Genomic DNA, 17186 nt, shown 5'->3' with positions numbered 1-17186 from the left:
CTAATTCAGTTTCCTAGAACAAAAAACCAAAACTTGTAAAATAAAAATATTTTTATAAAGTGTAGCCTTCACTTTTTCATACTAATTAATTTATATTACATGAATATGTTGAGTGCCTACAATATTGTTCTAGGCCCTTAGGTGGCAAAAATAACTGAAACAAAATTAAACACAAACCTATAATAAGTTAATGCACAAACATATTCATATTAATATTAAAAATAAAACTTTAAATGAAAAATCGAAATGAGATTTTTCCAATTTTATTTTGGTTAGATTGATATAAATTACCATCCATCATAGTAATCATTTGTGAACTCACACAAATGTGTACACATGCATATACACAAATAGACAAAATGTTACTTTAGAATTAAGCAGAAGAACAAGGACACATGATTAGGAGTCAGGAAAGAATTTGGTTATTAGAGCTTTTGATGCCATGCAAGATATCGAAGTATATATCTATGAAGGCTTAGGAGTACTGAGTTTAGTTGTTGTTGTTGTTGTTGTTGTTTTTAATTGAAGTTTTAAGAAGTTTTTATCTTAGAAATATTCTTCTTTAAAATTGGGTGAAAAGTAATACAAATAAATTTTAGGTGACTCTCAAGTGCCAGTCTATTGACATTGCTGAATTCCTTTGAAAGCCAAAGATTTTGCCCTTTGTAGACATCGTTTGCACCACTAGAGTAGGTGTTTCACTTTTTAACTAAAGTTAGCCAACTGCTAGTCAGTTATGAATTTTTCTGTCCTCCAAAAGGTTCACATAGGGCATATGCATCAAAAACCATAGGGAACTAAACACACTGAAGCTCTGAGGCCTCCAGTGATCCACATTTCAGTCAGAATACAGTCAGAATTTTCAATTATTTCTCTGAACAAATACTTGAGATTAATTGAGAGGCTAAGGATAGAATTTGTAAAAAACTTTTACTTGTCTTCAGTTGACGAATCAGATTGAGAAAGTTCAAGCAAAAAATCAGGTCAAAGCTGCCCAACATTTTTTAGTAATGTTGTAATAGTTTTTAAATATTGTCATTCATATTTATGCCAAACGTCTCTGCACAGAGCTTCCCTTGCAATTATGATTTTAAAGTTGAAGAAAATGGTAAATTTTCTTTCAAAACCATTTTGGATAACAGATTTATGAGAACATTTTTCTTTATAAAAGAAGGATACTTGGTTATGAAACTTTAATTTCAAATTGTACACTCCACTCAAAGACTATAAGGTTCTTAATAGCCATGATTTAGTGAAAAATATTACTTTTGTGTTATACTCATATTCAGTCCTTCCAGTCTGCCTTTAGGCTTTAGAGAAATGAATATAGTGGCCTTAATAGGTTCAGAGATTTCCCTAGGTGCATAAAGAAAAATAGCAATCTCTTTTTTGATATATAGATATATGTATATATGACTATACAGCTTTATGACTATATGCCTATGTGTATATATATGCATGTGAGTATATGAATAGAGAGATCTTGGTTCACTACATCAATTGTGAAGCCAGATAAAGTGTAACAAGGAATTCATAATGTTCAGACATTCATTTAAACAAATTCTTTATTCCATAAACATTGCCTTAGCCTTCAAATATAAATAAGGAAAGATGAATTGTTCATATCATCTCTCCAGATGTTTTGTGTTTTGAGACTGCATATCACAGCTGGGCCAGGGATCTCCGAATCCTGGGAAACTTGGAACTCTGGAACTCAGCTTGATCAAAGAGAAGGTTCTTTATCTCTGAGGTGGAAGCAGGTAGACTCCATTTTCTGCATTTGTACCCATAGAACAAAATTCTTCTTTAAGCAGTAGTTTCAGGGAGAAAAATTGATACAACTATTATAATCTGAATTGCATTTTTAAAATCTTAGTGAGTTTAGCTATCTGATATTACCTTTTCGTCTCTTGGACTAAATACTGATGTGTGGATAGATAGATAGATACATAGATAGATACACACAAGTATACACTGAAAATAATCTCTGGTCTCTAAGGCTTAGATCTAGTCACAGTTATCAGTGGACCTCATTAAAATTAGTTCTTGAGGTTAAAAAAATCCAAATACATTAATTACTCATTGAACTGGAGCATTTGTTAATATTCTGATTGAGGTTTTATCTTTGTATAAGAAGCTCAATTGTTCTCTTGGGCAGGGGTTTATGATTTAAAGTTTTTGGAATAGTGATTAAGGTTCCAAGGAAACTCTGAGATAACCAGGGTTGATCATGAAATTGCCCTTTATAATAAAATGATAAATAATTTAATATCAGGTATGTGGAGGGATAGCTGGTGTTTAAAAAGACTCAGAAATGCTGGGCATTTGGTGGAGGATGAGGAAAAGATGGAAGAAAAAACCCATTTGGCCATTTGGTAAAGAAATGACTGTAAGCATTATTTTCCTAGTGTGACAATACATCAAAATCTCTGGGGTACCTGATAAAAATCCAGGTTCTTCAGCCTCCTCCCATACCTATTAGATCAAAATCTCAAGACATGAAGCTTCCTGATCTGAGTGTAATGGATGTCACAGGCAATATACACAAAAACTTGAGAACCACTGGAAGAGGGAAAACGGAGATGTCAGGTGGGATTCAGGGAAAATAGGGAGGTACACTGGTACAATGTGAATATATCTTTAGTAAAGACAACTCTAGTTTTGAAATGCTAGATGGGAAAGGATTTCTCATGGAAATCAGCAAAATAATTGAGTTCTGCTGGCTAATTTATGCAAGGCCCAAATAGCCCATGTGATTGAAAGGGAATTGTCATCTAAATTACGCTAAGAAAATTTTAGTTCATGTGTTGCTTAAGAAAAATTTTCTGTAATATGAATTTATTATTTTGTTAGGAAGAACAGTCAAGGGCAGATAATCTAATTTTTCTTTGCTGATTGAAGATCTTGCACTTTCTCTAGGCCATAATTGTGATGATCATCATTTTACATTTGTCAGTGATGATAACAGTAGGTGTAAATACAGTAGGAGATTGGGCTAAATATGTATTGATGTCTACAGTACTCACAGAGAGTAAATGGTCTCAGGAAGGTGCTAAAAGTGTTGAATTACTTGGAGTCTGTATTTCCACAACCACAGAGGATGTGAACAGGGCTGGAATGAGACTCTGTCAAGATAGCCAAGCCCCCATTTAGTCAAGTCATGGAACTAACCTGAAAAAAAGAAGATGGAAAAAAATGAAGAAGAAGATGAGAGCAAGGAGTACTATGGCACATGGCCACTGAGCTCAGTTCTGCACTAATTTGAAATAGAAATAGATTATCTTTTGTCTTCAGTTTGTTGTTCCTAACAGAGAGTGTACTTCTGTGCACCATACCAGGCAGCAACTACCTAAAAATGACTCGAAACATGAACTTAACTGATGTATGTAGGTGCTAGTGTGTGTGTGTGTGTGTGTGTGTGTGTGTGTGTTCACCAAATTCCTGATGTAGACATCTTTTGCATGGGAACAGAGAATGCTCTGTTTAGTTGAAGATGTCAGTCAGTTAATGGGGGGCAAACCATGTACTCTTTTCTTTTTTGCTCACATTTTGCTGGCTATTCTTTAGAATGTCTATTCTAGGGTGAGAGAAATGGTCTTTCCCTACAGCAAAAAAATAAAAAGGAATCAAGGCTGAATAAGGGGCAACAGCCAAAGGAGCTTTCACCACTGAATGAAAATAGCATCCACACAAGTTTGTGGATCGAATTGATCATTTCTTTTTTACAAAATGAAGTGTATTTTGTATTCCACATTATAAAAGATTATATTCTTCTTAAAGAAAAGCCTGAAAAAATGGATGAGTAAAAGATTATAATAATAATGAAAATAACAACTGCTATTATTAATAAACTTCTTAATAGGCTTCTTAAGCCTATTATCTTGAAGACAACCACTGCAAACCTCAGCAAATATATTTTCAGAGATTGTACACGCAAGCACATATATTCACACAGATGTTTTGTTTTTATGATTTACAAAAATGAGATGATACCTTAGTTTGGTAATAAATTACAGATAATCATTTTTGACCTATAAAGACAATTGTATATAGTTCAATCTATACATACTTTTCCTCAGTCTGCTTGGTTTTTCTTTCAATATAGATCATGAATATCTTTCTAAATTATTACAATTATTTCATAATTTTCCCTTTTGTGGCTGTATGGAAATTAATTAGCCAATCCCCTTTTACTGATCATTTAGATTTTCATTTTTTCCTATTGTTGATAGTGTTTCTATAAGTGCACTTATAGCTAAATCTATTCTACATACTCTTAATTCCCCTTGCTAAGGGGTACATTTTTGTAGCTCACTAGAATGCCTGAGTAAAAAGACATGTACTGCAAATATATTTTTTAGCCTACTATTTTATTTACAAATATTCTACGATGTTTACTTGCTGTGGCTGCATCTATACACAAAAACAGGTTTGGCTGGCTGGGCGCAGTGACTCACGTCTGTAATCCCGGCACTTTGGGAGGCCGAGGTGGGTGTTTCACTTGAGATCAGGAGTTCAAGACCAACCTGACCAGCATGGTGAAACCCCATCTCTACTAAAAGTACAAAATTAGCTGGGTGTGGTGGTGCACACCTATAATCCCCAGGTACTTGGGAGGCTGAGGCAGGAGAATCATTTGAATCCCGGGAGCCAGAGGTTGCAGTGAGCCAAGACTGCACCATTGCACTCCAGCCTAAACCCCATCTCTACTAAAAAATACAAAATTAGCTGGGTGTGGTGGTGCAAACCTGTAATCCCAGGTACTTGGGAGGCTGAGGCAGGAGAATCAGTTGAATCCCGGGAGACCGAGGTTGCAGTGAGCCGAGATTGCATCATCACACTCCAGCCTGGGCGACAAGAGTGAAATTCTGTCAAAAAAAAAACAAACAAAAAAAAACGCTTTTGTTATTGACTACTTGTACTAGCTACTAATATATTGAATGTAATAAAATATTTGGGAAGAAAAACACTTTAAAAATAACATTTTTTCATCTGTTTGTGTGTGAAGTGTGGGGAGGTGGCAAAGCTACAGACCCCAAATGTGTTGATATCATTATCTTCATTCTCTTGGTTCAGAAGTATTAACACTGTGATATTTAGATTATTACCACGGCCTACATTAACCAGAGGAAATCTTCTCTCATCCCTCAGGTGAAAACAGGATTGATTGAGTGAGAAAGATTTAAGTATAAATTCCTGGCATTTTCTACACCTTGGGCCTGTAGAAACCTTGTCTGTAATTGCCTCTTCATTTTCCAGCACCTATGTTTCAGTTGCCATCACAGACATCAACTAAATCTTGAGAATCTTTCCTCACCTAACCTTGACTGATTAGTGAGAAAGCAAAGATAATAAAACTTGCAATATCAATTTGCGTCATAATCTGGAGCTAGGCTTCATGTTGAAGGACAATGAAATTATAAAGCATTGTGACTGGTTCTGTTGGAAATAATAATTCAGCAACTGCAGCCATAGCTCACTCAATGGTTCAAGAAAGCTGGAGCAGCAATTATGTGACTGATTAAGATTTAAGGTAAATACCTGAGAGTGTAGTGTCTTCTTCCCAGAAGCTGGAAAGGTGAGATTGGATCTGCGGTTGCCCTCCTCGTAGTGTGCTGAACTGGCGATGTCAGGGGAGCTGGAGACTATAGGCCTAACTCGAGCCACTCTCCAACTTCTTCCTAACTTGCCTTGCCCTTTTTCCAGAGCAAATGAATTGACTTTTGGGTACCCTAGGACTTCATTTCTGCCTCCTTCTGCTACTATCTGTGTTTTTGTCCCCCGTACACTGTGGGAGCTGCGAAAGTGGGATCACACTGTGTTCACTCCTCTCTGTGTAACCTAGGATCCAACATTCTGGAGACCACCCCAACAAGAGGATGAAGGAAGCAATGATAATATTTTAAAAATTACAATGTTTCATCAATTTCTATCAAAGATTGAGTCAATAGGAGTAGCGCATATATTCCCAAATTAAGGAACAAATCTAGGTGTGTCAGAGACCCCAACAGAAAATAATAATTTCATGAATTCAATCATTTTATATAAGTAGAAACTGTTTAAAATAAAAAGCAGTATTTAATCAGAAATAAGGCAGCAAGTTGCGACAAAAAGACATTATTCAAGGGCAGAGAACTGAGGGAAGGGATGGGATAGGATGGAATGGAATGGAATGGAGTGGAGTGGAATGGAATGGAATGGAATGGAATGGAATGGAATGGAATGGAATGGAATGGAAAAGACTGGAACAAAAAGAGTTACCAGAAAACCAGGTCCATTTCTTCCCATCATTTATATTGGTCTTTTGCTCTGTGAGATGAATAAGCCATTTACTTCTACCTCACAGATTAGATTGTATATTGGAGGTGTTCAATTTTGATTTTAGTTTTCTTGATGATCAGTTCCTGAGTAAGGTGCAGGGGAAATAATCAGAAAAATTCAGTGTGCAGGCGCCTGACTCCACTGAGCCATGACCACCCTAAGATTCAGAGCTAGAGGTCAAAGGATGCAGGTGTCTCTTTCAACACACAGATAGGCCCACGGGTTCCCCTCCAAAGGTCCCAACTAATAAAAAGCCCAAACTGGCCACTCCAAAGAGCATATGGCTTTTTAGTCCATTTTCTCTGATACTCCAAACAATTTCCTGATTCCATGCCTTTGTACCAGATGCCCACTCTGACTACAATGTCCCCATGCCCTCCTACAGCTAGCTCTTTCTTATGATTTAACTCAGATATCATGTTCTCAGGGTGGTCTTCCCAAGCATTCTATTTAATATTAAACTGCTACTTTCCAGACCCTTTCTCTCAATGGCAATGCTCTTGTTAGTTTGTCTGTGGTTCTCAGTATTAGAAACCATGTTACTTTTATATATGTACTACCTGTCATTCCCCACTGGAACGTAAGCCCTAGGAAAACAGGGATTCTGACCTAATCATCACTATATCAGTACTGATGCACGGTAGGCACCCAATACCTATTGGGTAGATGGACAGATGGATGGATGGATGGATGGATGGATGGATGGATGGATGGATACGTATAGAACCTCAGGTCTAGTTTTTTGCTTATCTGTTTGTTTGCTTTGCCAAGAGTAGGACAACGCTTTGCGTCAGTCTTCTTTATTCTCAGTAACTTATCACTTAAGTGAATTTTTTTTAAACACAGTAAGACGGTCCATATGGAACACACAAGCTCTCCTTGGGAATTAATGAAACAGAAAATAGGCCGGGCGCGGTGGCTCAAGCCTGTAATCCCAGCACTTTGGGAGGCCGAGACGGGCGGATCACTAGGTCAGGAGATCGAGACCATCCTGGCTAACACGGTGAAACCCCGTCTCTACTAAAAAATACAAAAAACTAGCCGGGCGAGGTGGCGGGCGCCTGTAGTCCCAGCTACTCAGGAGGCTGAGACAGGAGAATGGCCCGAACCCGGGAGGCGGAGCTTGCAGTGAGCTGAGATCCGGCCACTGCACTCCAGCCTGAGCGAGACTCCGTCTCAAAAAAAAAAAAAAAAAGAAAAGAAAAGAAACAGAAAATAGCAAAAGGAGACACAGGTTCTGGCCTCAGACAAATTTCTGGATGGGGGTAATAAGAAGGTGGCTGCCATCAGAGAAAAAGGCAAGTGCCCTACCTGGGTTGTAGGTAACACTAATTATATCTCAGGCACAAGAAGGAGATAAAGTTGAAACGCCAAACCAGTGTTTGGATGGAGGCCCTACAAGAATTGCTGAACATCAGACCCCTAAAGCTGTCCAACAGGAGGGCACAATTCTATCTTGATTTTACATGCTTGTAAAGGAAATGTCTAGATAAAAGCAACTTTCACACAAAAACATGAAGAATCCGTGTCTCTGGAGTCTGAGTAATGTTTTGTTAAATTTTGAGTAGTTTTATGTCAAGACAGAGAAGCTCAATGAGATTAATAGCTGAAAATGGAGAGTGGGGGAGAACATCGAACTAGAGAATGAAGCTGAATCATGTTTAGCCAGGGGTAACAGGGGTGAGAGGATTTATGAGGGTTTCCAAATTGCTAAGATTGACATTCCTCGTAAGTTTATCTTATCAATATTATAATTATTAAAAAAGAAAAAAAGTTACATGAGAGTTATTTTGACTATCACCCAAACAATTAAATATCTCAATTCCAGACTGGTTTATATTCTGAAACTTGTTCAGGGAAAACTCTAACATGAATAGATGTTACTCACCAAAGGCCTGATTAATGAAAAGAGAGCTGTGGCATTGACTGAGAGAGGACATTGTTCTGCAATTAGGGCACAAATGACCTTTCACTCTTCTGGCTGCAGATTATTTACTTTGGCCATATTTAGAATAACTTGATATATGACAAGATTTATGAAACTTGGACAAAACTTCCAAAGTATATACAAGTGCTGCTGACAATATGGGATCTTTCAGTACAGTCCGCATGGAAACAAAGCCACGCATTTCCATAATGCAACTAAAGAGCTGTGTTAAAATTTCCCTATAAGCACGATCTTTTCTCAAGTTAGCCCCCATTTGCTTAAATCACTTTCTGTTAATACTGGGTATTAGCAAAGATTACTGGATGGTATGAATGTCCAGACCACAACAGTGGCTCTGTGTACACATGCCTATACACAGATATGCATATATATATACACATATATACACATATATATGTATATATACACATATATATACTTGTGAATATATACAGAATAAATGCAAAATAAGATTGGCAAGTAGAAAATTTGGTCACACCAAGTCTCAGTCTTGGAAGCATATAAATAATAAAAGTTTGGCTTTTTAAACTAAATTGAATTGGCTTTCAAACTAAATTCAGAGAGTTGATTTTTGTCTTTGAAGACAGAACCATTTTGTACAATATACCTTTTAGTGCTTAAGTTTTGGCACTTCTTCCAACGTATTTTGTGTGTGTGTATCTGAGAGTAAGCCTTCCCCTTTATTTATTTATTTTTTTAATTTTACTTTAAGTTCTGGGATACATGTGCTGAACATGCAGGTTTGTTACATAGCTATACATCTGTCATGGTGTTTTGCTGCACCTATCAACCCGTCATTTAGATTTTTAAACCCCGCATGCATTAGGTATTTGTCCTAATGCTCTCCCTCCCCTTTCCCCCCACCCCCCAAAAGGCCCTGCTGTGTGATGTTCCCCTCCCTGGGTCCATGTGTTCTCATTGTTCAACTCCTACTTATGAGTGAGAACATGTGGTGTTTGGTTTTCTGTTCCTGTGTTAGTTTGCTGAGAATGATGATTTCCAGCTTCATCCAAGTCCCTGCAAAGCACATGAACTCCTCCTTTTCTCATGGCTGCATAGTATTCCACAGTGTATATGTGCCACATTTTCTTTATCTAGTCTATCATTGATGGGCATCTGGGTTGGTTCCAAGTCTTTGCTATTGTAAATAGTGCCGCAATAAGCATACATGTGCATGTGTCTTTATAGTACAATAATTTATAATCCTTTGGGTATATACCTAGTAATGGGATTGCTGGGTCAAATGGTATTTCTGGTGTTAGATCCTCGAGTAATCAGCACACTGTCTTCCACAATGGTTGAACTAATTTATACTTCCACGAACAGTGTAAAAGCATTCCTATTTCTCCACATCCTTTTCAGCATCTTTTGTTTCCTAACTTTTAATGATCACTATTCTAACTGGTGTGAGATGGCATCTCATTGTGGTTTTGATTTGCATTTCTCTAATGACCAGTGATGATGAGCTTTTTTTTCATATGTTTTTTGGCTGCATAAATGTCTTCTTTTCAGAAGTGTCTGTTCATATACTTTGCCCACTTTTTGATGGGGTTGTTTTTTTCTTGTAAATTTGTTTAAGTTCCTTGTAGATTCTGGATATTAGCCCTTTGTCAGATAAGTAGATTGCAACAGTTTTCTCCCATTCTCTAGGTCTTCCAACCTATTTTTATATAAATCTAAGTTCTTGAATTTGTTGTTGTTATTTTGGGTATTGATCTAATTTTCAATTTATATTGACGTGCAGTCTCTATATCTATGAATTTACATATTAGTTGCTTAGAAAACACAAACCATGTCTATTCCAGATTATATATTTTCATAGTTTTTAGCATGAGCACATTTCAGGAGCACATACAATGTTAGTTAAATACAGTTACGCCACTTTCATTTTAACTGCTTCTATATTTTACTTAAAAACAGATTAATAGATCTACTATTTATTACTATCATCATGTAGTGTGAACATGCCATTCTCATTTTATACAAATATCTTGTTGAGACATATTTTTCTCATTCATGGTAATCAATACTCAATGAAAAAGAGGTTAGATTAAATCAAATAATGCCTCCTTTGAAATAAAATAATTACCTATTTATGAGTAATGTTATGTCAGTTTTAAAAATATCAACTTTTTAAAACCAAAATTACAACACTTAATTGAAATTTTCTGGGCCAAGTAAAAATTTCGGAAATCATGTAAATGACTCCCCAATTTCTACTTATTCCATAATGTGTTTCCACACTGAATGGAGAAGTTGTTTGTAATTGCAAACATTCTCTAGTGGTGGGAGAGCAATTTCATGTAGTGTGTAGGGATGAGGTCTCTGGAGCCAGACTGCTTGAATGTGAATTTTCATTGGTCACTTAATATTTGTAAGACCTCAAGCAATTCATTTAACAAATGCCTTAGTTTCCTTATCTGTGAAATGGGCATGAAATAAATCAGTATGGGTGGAATGTGAAGAATGGAGCATTCCACATAAGAAACATTCATAACTGATAGCTATTACTCATATTAAAAGGTCTTTTCGCTGCCACTAATACCAGTACATTTGCTTCATTTCCTCTGGTAAGTTTTATCTTTGAAGAAAAAAAAAAAAGCAAAACAAAACAACTTCTACACTTCCCCATGAGTCTGTACCTCAGGAATGTTATTTTTTGACAAACCTACTATATCTTTAAGAAGAAAAAATGGTAGACCAGTTAGATATTACATCAGGATCTAGTCTTAGTAATTGCATTAATGTATCTACCCTTTAATTCTAACATCAATAGTAAGATCAAAAATTGCCATTTATATACATCAACTTGACAAAATTAGAAATTAGATCCTCTCTCCAAAAGCTGAGCAAGTTTCTGTCAAACAAGGGAAGCTATGTTAAAATAAGATCATTCTTTTGGATCCTAGAAAGGAAATAAAACATCCCAAAAAATCAACAAACACAACAAATAATAAAAATCATCATTCATATATGTGTGTGTGTATATATATATATTCATATATATGTGTATGTATGTATAAACACACATGGGTATTAGAATCTGTGACACTTTTAACATAAGTCTTTAGGATAGGATTAAAATATTACTCTTGTTGACATTTTGGGTATTATTACAAGTGGTAAGAAAAGATTCAAGAATTTGGTTTGAAAAATGCCCAGGTGTTAATGCCCTAGTTCAGTCAAGCATGCCCTGGAGACCTAACCTTCCCCCCACCACCCCAGGGATGCAATACTGTTCTGGTCTAGTGGGTACCACCATTAATGTGACCTTTACAGAGGTGGCCTGAATGAGTTATCACTACAATGCTCTTGGAATGAAAAGCACCACATCAGTACTTATTGTGCTTTGCATTTTTTATGATTCAAATCTTTTACAAGAGATGAGCAGCTCCTAAAGATATTAGAAGAGTGGTTTATAAATAGGAAGTGGCCATAGTTGCAATTCATTGGTTTCTGAAGAGCTGTAATTGCTACATGAATATTTTTATCTCGGAAATGTTAATCGAAACATTCACTAAAAAACAGAAAAAAGGCAAGACTATAAATAATAATGCTACTTAAGGAGTATAGAGTTATTTTTAGAAAACTTGAAGGTACAATTTTGTTTCCTTCCTACAGGAAGACTAACAAAAATAAAACCCTCTCTCAGAATAGACCACTATTGCTTATGACATCTGCGTCCACGTGTTGCTCCAACAGCAATGGCCACTGATGCCTCCATCTTGGCGTGGGGCATCCCACGTTGGCTGCCATTTTGTGTTTCTCCCTATATAAGAACAGGCCAGCAGTCTACATACAGCTGTTTTTATCAGCTATAAAAGATAATTTAACTGTATTAACTCCATAAATTTGATAGAGCCAGCAAGACTTCTGTGGCGTAATGGCTTAATTTTTCATTCTAATAATAACTGCCTGCCAGTTGAAATGAATAGGAGCAAAAACAAACATTCCTGTTCTATAACATGATCCGTGACAGATGTACCACTTAGGAGGCCCTGGGCAGGGAAGGCCTGTCCCCCTCCAATTCTGCTCATGGCAATAAAAGCATGAACACTAGGGAGAAATTCTGACAGGAAAGGAACTCACGAGAAAGTGTCCCGGCTGTCCCACACTTAAATCCACAATTGGCTGGAGGCCTGATTTAAGATGAGGCACATTTTAGATCTTTACATAGTGCTGTGTTTTTTTTCTCAGTCGCATTCTTCTTCAGCTTTGAAGGTTCCCTGGAAAATTCTAGTCTATTTTCTTCCATCTTTTTTCTTTTCTTCCCCACCCTTCTACCACTGTATGCATAAGAAGTGAATAATTCAATTATTCGCTTGTTTGTATAGATTTTTTGGTTGACAACTTAAAAGTGTTTCTTTTTAAATGCCAGGACAAATCTTGATACATTTGAGTGAAAATAAGGTCATGCAAGTTTGTGCCAACAAGCTACTCAGGCTTTATGTAGTTATTGATTTATCTACCTAATGAGACTGAATATCAGCAAATTGTTTTTCATTCTTTATAAGAGAGATCACTTTCTGGAAGGAAAATGTAGTGAATTCCAATGCAAATTTACTATTTTGAGAATGCAGTGGATTTATTTTCATCAATAAATCAACATTTTCATCTACTCTTGTCCTCCCTTCCATTTTTTTTTTTTTTTTTGCAAATGATTTTGATCCTTCATCCAAGAAAGCTCAAAACCTTTTAACTCTCTTCTCCTTCATTAGATTATCACAATAATTTTTCCTTTCCTTTTTATATATTTTTCTATATTTTCAAGGTTTTCTAAGAGAATATCTTTTGCGTTTTAAATTGCAAGTGGAGAGATTTCTAGATACATAATTTTTAATATACCTTTCAAATTATTTAACAACTTAATGTTATACATGTGGAAATTTACAAAAGAATACCTCGGCATAACTGATGGGTGAACTATGCACAATTCCATTTCACAGGAAACAGTACTAAGCTGGAAAGAGGATAAAGGATCATGTAGAAATCCATTGTTTTAAAACACCTGTATTGCAGGAGAGGCATTTTTTCTTGATGATCATGAAAAGTTTATACTTCTCTCCATCCAGTCAGTATTAATATTAACCACTTGTAATGATACAATAAAAAGTATTTCCTCAGAAGGTGTTACTAAACACAATTTTCTGTGCTCCATTTTTTGAACTATTTTTCCAAAATAATTTCAAACTCACAGAAAAATTGTGAGAACAGTAGAAGAAATTTCTGAATATTCTTTACCCAGATTCCAAGTTAACACTTTACAACACGGCTTTATCATTCTTTCTATAGATATTTGCATATTTTTTTCAGAACTGCCCAGGAGTAGCTGCATACAATATTATCTTCTAACCCCTAACACTTCAGTGTTTATTCCTAGAAACAAGTTTTAAATTCAGAATATTTAACACTGATTTAATGCTATCATCTACTTTACACTGTATATTTCAAATAAATTGTTGTAGTAATATCCTTTATAAAAATATTCCCCCAGTACAAGATGCAATCTAGGATCTCTTTAGTATCCTTTAATCTGGAACAGTTCATCCAACTTACTTTGTATTTCACATCTTTGAAATCATTAAAGAAACACAGGCTGATGTTTTATAAGAAATATCATAATTTGGGGTGTTTTTTTTTTGCTGTTTCCTTATTATGTTCAGGTTATGCATTTTAGCAGAAATACTACATAAGCAATGCTTTCATACCTGATTATTATATCAGAAGGAACATGATGTCCGTGTGCCCTTTACTAATGATGTTAATTTTGATCCCTTGGTTAAGATACCACTGCAACAAACATCCCTATTACCAAGAGGTAAAGATTTGTCTGCAGTTGTTTTTTCTTTTTTTGAAGACCAAGGATACATAGTCAAAACTGCATTCAAGTCACTTGTATTTTTTTCCTTTAAGTGTAGCTATTCTGTTTGAAATAAGTTGAATTATTTTGCTTATCTTTGCATTGAGTTTTAGATTCCCCCCCCACCCCTAGCCTTGTCAGTTTTATTTTGTTTTTTGAATCTGCAGAATATTTATGTAATTACAAAAGTCAAAATTATGCAAAAACACTGTACTTAGAAAAAAATTACGCTCTCCCCTATAAATTCCACCATGAACTCCTTTCCATAAAAAATTAGTTTTAGTAATTTCTGATTTATCCTTTTTTATATAAAAATAACCATGTTTTCTTATTTCTCCTTTCTCCCAAAAAGGGTAGCATGCTGTAGATACTTCTTTGTACTTTGGTCTTCTCCCCTTAATAATATGTATCGAAAATCAGTTTCTATCAGTTCATAGAAATTTTCCTCATTCCTCTTTACAGTTACATAGTACTTTACCATGTGTATGTTCCATAATTTATTCAGTCTTCCTTGCTTAGGAAATTTAGTAATTGCCAATAGTTTCTAATTACAAGTGATACTTGTTAGAGGTGTATCTTTAGGCTAAATTGCGAGAAGTGGAATTTATGGGCCAAATGAGTTTGTAGTTTTGTTCGATATTGTCAGATTCCCTTTTAAAAGAGTCACGTTTTGGATTGTCACCAACAGTGAAAGACAATGTCCATTTCCAACAGGTGTGTCAACAGTATATTGTTAACCTTTTGCGTTTTTGCCTATCTAACCAGTGAGACCTAATATTTAGTATATTTTAATGTAAATTTAAATTTAATAGTATTCAGTACACTTAAACTTGAATTTCTCTTTTATAAATGAACAACTTTTAATAAATTTTAGGGTCATTTTAACATTTAAAAAATATTATCTGTTTAGGTACTTTGCTCATTTTGAACATAGCCTTTTTTCCTTCATATTAAAAAGTTCCCTCCCTGTTAAAACATTAGCCCTTTAAGATACCTTGTGAATATTGTTTCTGAATTTGCCATTTGTTTTTAGGCCAATACCTACAAATGGTTTGATTATTTTTATGTGGCAAAATGTGTCAGTCTTTTATTGCTTCTCATTTTTGAATGATAGTTCAAAAGCTTTACCCTAAATCTAAGTTATAAAGACACTTACTGATGCTTTAATCTAATATTTATGCATTTTTACATATAAATTTCTGAACCATTTGGAGTTTGTTGTTTTCTGTGGTTTCAGGAGTTAGTTTATTACTTTTAATTTTTTCCAAGTGAGTATCTAGTTGTCCCAAAATCATTTATCAAAATGTCCAGTTTTTGTTTTCTTATTTTTAATAAAATGGGCCTTCTTAATGGAAAAAAAAATGAGTTTGACATTCAAAATGTGTTAACCAACCTAGACTTTCATCAGGCTTTCTCTACTACATCCCAACCAGGAAACAAAAGACTGGGCCCAATAGCTGCCCTAGAAGAGAAAGTCTTAAGTAGTTAATTATTAATAATTTTATCCCTATTCTCTAAATAAATTCTTGGTTTCAATACAACACTCATTTGTATTCAGGAAGTACCTGGCCTCGTTAGAGCAATCTCTGATGGTTTGCAAGGAGCTTTTGTCTTGGATTAAATTAGTGATAGAGTTAAAATGTTGATACGGATATTCCCATTTCCTTCATGATAAAATAAATGCTTTCCAAATAATAGTGTCGTCATTAATGCCTATGAATAAAAGATAAAGAAAAAAGTGCAGTTTTGTTTCTGATTTGAGATACCACTTTATCATATATGAAATTTCCATATGAACTTAGGTCTATCTCTGGTTGTTCTCTTCTAGTCTGTTGATCTGTCTATTCAGGTATCAGTACCACACTGCTTCAATTATAGAGGTTGTGTAATGCATTTTAATGTTTGTCAGGACTAGCACCTACCCTTTCCTCAAAAAGCTTTTCATTTTTATTATTTTCCTCAATATTTTTGTATCATCACTTTTTCATAAAATCTTTAGCATCAAATTTTCTAGCTCTAGAAGTAAAGCTTGTTTGTTTGAGAACACATTCAATTCATATATTGGGAGAAAGTGACATATTACTGATGTTGAGACGTTCTTTCCATTTGCAATGTGTACTTTTCTGTCTTTCAGGTGTGTTTTATAATTTTCTTCATGTTTTTCACATTATTTTGTTAAGTTTATACTTTAGCATTTTTATTGTTGCTGACAACGTAATAGGTTTTTATTCTTCCATGGTATCTTCTAAAACTAGTTATTATTAGTGTATTAGTCAATTTTCACACTGCTATGAGGAACTGCCTGAGACTGAGTAATTTATCAAGAAAAGAGGTTTAATTGACTCACAGTTCTGCATGGCCAGGGAGGCCTCAGGAAACTTACTCTCATGGCAGAAGGAGAAACAAGTACCCTCTTCACAAGGTGGTGAGAGAGAGAGAGGAAGAGAGAGAGTTCAGGGTAAACTGCCACATTTAAACCATCAGATCTTGTGAGAACTCCTTTACTATCGCAAGAACAGCATGGGAGAAACCTCCCCCATGATCAAATCACCTCCCACCAGGCACTCCCTCCACATGTAGGAATTACAATTCGAGATGGGATTTGGGTGGGGACACAGAGCCAAACCACACCAACTGGTATATATGAAGACTAATGATTTTTGCCTGTTAATTTATGGCCTGCTACAGTGATGAATTACTTTATTGTTTAAGTTAGTTTTACCATTGATTATTTAGGGTTTTCCAGCAGGCATATATACTATCACTTCATCAGCAAATAAAGACTGTTTCACTTTTTTAGCAATTTGTGTGTCTCTAATTGTTTAGTCTTGTCTAATTACAACGGCTAACAATTTCAGGATAACATTAAATGTAGTGGGCAGAGTGGACATATTGGCTTATTCCTGATCTCAGTGGAAATTCTTCTGCTTTCCTGTTAAGTAACATGCTGGCTTCATAATGGAAGCATATGTTTTTATCAGGTAGTCATTTATCCTTTCTTAAGGGCTTTTTAAATTAAGAATTGGTGTTGAATTTGTCAAATGCTTTTTCAGCTTC

The 17186-nt window shown here is 35.3% G+C and overlaps 1 long non-coding RNA gene across 1 annotated transcript in view; it reads right to left on the bottom strand.

Annotated features, from left to right (window-relative positions):
- Positions 1-249: 249 nt before the first annotated feature.
- The window catches only part of LOC126934119 (uncharacterized), a 54769-nt gene continuing 37832 nt past the window's right edge, over positions 250-17186 (bottom strand). The window contains exons 2-3 of the long non-coding RNA XR_007718839.1: positions 3027-3171; positions 250-1774 (exon numbers count right to left, since the gene is read on the bottom strand). This is a non-coding gene — a long non-coding RNA (uncharacterized LOC126934119). The remainder of the gene's footprint in view (positions 1775-3026; positions 3172-17186) is intronic.

Source organism: Macaca thibetana, chromosome 13, assembly GCF_024542745.1.
Source record: "Macaca thibetana thibetana isolate TM-01 chromosome 13, ASM2454274v1, whole genome shotgun sequence".
Lineage (NCBI taxonomy): Eukaryota > Metazoa > Chordata > Mammalia > Primates > Cercopithecidae > Macaca > Macaca thibetana.
This window is presented reverse-complemented; position numbering and strand designations above follow the sequence as displayed.